Genomic DNA, 3524 nt, shown 5'->3' with positions numbered 1-3524 from the left:
ATATCTTAAATCAGCAAGTGTGACTACTTTATAAAAAGCTTCAGTAATTTTTCTATACGCTGAAAAATTTACTTTTCTTATATTCTTCTTTATTTTTTCCTTTTGCTTTCGAGGTACCAGTCCAGCTGCATTCAGTTAAAAATTCTCTTTTAAACCATTTATCAGCAATTTTTAAAGCAATCTTGTTGTCATTTAATTTACCTGAGGTTCCTGCATATCGTGCCATTTCAGTAACAAACTGTTCTGGCAACTTGAGATTTTTCGGAAAAGAATCGAGTTTTTCGATATCATTTTCATTTGAAATTGGTAGTAATTGATGAATATTTTTATAGTCATCGCAATCTTCTACATTATTGGGGGTCGTAATTCGAATTCCCAGATTGGAAATGGCTTCAGTTAACTTGTCCAATTTTGCGTTAATTTTCGCAAACTCGTGAAACGCTTTTCTTATTACACTTAATACTTGTTCTATAAAAAAAAAATTATTATTAAACTTTCAAAATAACAACATTCAAAGTTATGTAGTTAACCTGTTAATGCGTTGAAATTAATTGGTTCAATGTTTATTGTTTCCATGTTAACATTGTCCGTGTTGTTAATAGATTCTATGTAAATATTTTCCGTGTTAGTTTCCAAGGCCTCCAATACCATCTCCTCATTGGCCTCCAATATGTCCACATTATCCTCAACCGATCTAGCCTCAACCGGCAATAATGGCTCAGCCGAAAAAGCAGTATCCCGTTCTAAAAAATCATTAAAATTATGTTACGATTCCGTCTAAACATTTCTTCGTCAGTTGTATTCATGATTTCTAAGCGCTTGGCACACTCAACCGCCGTTTGATATTCCTTAACCCTCTAGCATGCAAAATTTAACCGCTGAATATATATTTTTGACGCTGAATTTTTTCTAGACTAATTTTGGTACGAGGAACCCAAATATGCTCATGAAATTCCAAAAAAAATTACCTGTCGACCGCTATGTGAGAATTTCGAAAGGCCGCCCTGAGGCAGACATTTATGTTAAAGCATAAAAAAATGCAAAGGTAAGATTTCTTTATTGTGTTTTTATTGAGAAAATACATGAAAATAAATTAATAAAATACAATATTTGCGTTCATGGTAGTCCGCGAAACAATTTTTAGTTACCGAATTACATAGGTGCAAGTTGCATTTCGTGCAAATGTGCTGAGTTTCGGAATTTTTTTGCAGTGTTTGCACTGCTTTTTTCCTCCAATTTTCGGCATCCAGGAAGACATATGCCCGTAGCCATCGAAACGAATATCTTCGGCTGGATGGTGTGTTTTTTGGCCACTAAGTAAAAAAAGTGATGTTGGAGTAGATGAAGGCGATTGTGGTGCGGGTGATTCAGAATGATATGAAATCGACTTGATGGTAGGCTTATTGGTCTTCAACTATTACGCCGATTCTCCGTCAACGCTTCTGCTATTTGCGATCGGAAAATTGGCAGCTCAATGAGTTTTTCTTCTTCAGCCTTATTAGTATAGCCACTCACTTCACATTTGCGCTCAGCAGCAATTCGGTGGTATAATATATATGCATTTGTGACCGCCATATCAATCAGGTGATAGAAAATACGTGTCATCACATTTTTGGTTTTTACGCGTATATGGTAGCGGCCCATGAGGCCATCCATTAAAGCAACACCGCCCATGTGAGCGTTGTACTCTCTTATTATCTAAAGCAATGAATGAAATTGTCCATTAGTTTTATGAAAATAAAAGTGCTTGTTTGACTATGAATCAGTTGCTTTCATTGACTATGAAAACAATTCTCCATGCTTTTCATTTACATGAAAATAAATGTGATGAATTTGTTAGCTTACCTGTGGGCAATCGATATCAATGAAAGATTTGTTTGATTTATCGTAACGTGAAGCGTTGGCACGTTGCTGGTCAGCACTGAATGTTCGTGCGAACGGCTCAATGCCAACATAAGTTGAGAGCAAGCGCACATACTTGTTGTCTTTCTATAAGACCGCATTGACATCAATACCTTTTACATTCGCCATATATTCGATGGAATATCCTCTTGGCTTATTCTTCATCTCACTTTCTGCTGGTAATTTGCAATCCGTAATTCTGTTGGAGCGAACAGTGCCCAAAGAATATATGCCTCTCAGGCGTAGTTATACCAGCAATGGGATGGACGTATAAAAATTATCAAAGTATATTATATGATTCTTGAAGTCCGGCACACTCTGAGACAGACGCACAACAACATTGGCTGTTGCACCGAAGTCGGGTGTGTTTGGCAATAGAACATTGTCGCCAGCTCCATTATAAATTTCAAATTTGTAAGCAAAACCATTCGAAAACACAGAACGAACAATTTAACTCCCCACTTATGGGGTTTGGCAGGCATATACTGGCGCAGATGATGCTTGGCCTGGGTGCTGCACATCTGTTCATCCACACATAAGCGAGCGGTTTTAGGAATCGAGTCAAATGTCTAGCACAGCTCATTAGCTAAATTGCGAATACGAAAAAGGGGGTCGTAGCCTGGTTCACCCTTACGACGGCGTTTCGATTCATTTTGAAAGCACAAATACCTTTTAATGGCATAGAATCGTTTCCACGGCATTGTTCTTTGTATGAGAACGAATGCATTTTTACCCCAATATGATTCATTGGATTAGATTGGGGTATTTGTATACCGACATATACAAAAGAATGTCCAAGTATTGAAGGATATCATTGGCATTTACAGAAACCGTTCACCTACAGCTGCCCGATTAGTTTCTTCCACAAAAATTTGAATACAATTCCAATTCCAATACAATTAAAGAAATCAACAAAAAAATTGATGAACACAAATTAACTGTCACAAAAGCGGATAAAGGCAATTCGATAGTAATAATGAAAAAACAAGATTACATCAATAAAGTTGGAGACTTTTTTCATAAAGAAAAAATTCAAAGAGTATCTAAGGACCCCACAAACAAATTCCAAAAAGAAATTAAAAATTGCATTAAAAATTCGACCGCTGTTTTGAGTAACTTGGAGAAACTGAACATGGCAGAAATGAATCCAAGATCACCTGTACTTTATGGGCTCATAAAAATACACAAATATGACTTACCAATAAGACCTGTGGTTTCATATATTGACTGTCCAAATTACAAGTTATCAAAGTTTTTAAACGTGTTTTTGAGAAACAAAATAAATCTATCAAATGACCATATCATAAAGGACTCCTTAGACTTAATTGGGAGACTAGATAAATTCAAATTCAATAATACATACAAATTGGCGTCACTAGACATAACGAACATGTATGGAAACATACCAACTAGTGAATGTATAACAATTGTTGAAGAGAGATTGGAACAAAAAAATGTCAATCCCTTAATAATTTCTGAACTAGCAAACATGCTAAGAATTATTTTGGGACAAAATTACTTCTCTTTCAACAAAAAAGTGTACAAACAAACATCTGGCCTCGCTATGGGTTCCCCACTCAGTCCATTTCTTACTGAGTTGTTTATGGACGCTTTCGAAACGA

Source organism: Chrysoperla carnea, chromosome X (assembly GCF_905475395.1).
Source record: "Chrysoperla carnea chromosome X, inChrCarn1.1, whole genome shotgun sequence".
Classification (NCBI taxonomy): domain Eukaryota; kingdom Metazoa; phylum Arthropoda; class Insecta; order Neuroptera; family Chrysopidae; genus Chrysoperla; species Chrysoperla carnea.
This window is presented reverse-complemented; position numbering follows the sequence as displayed.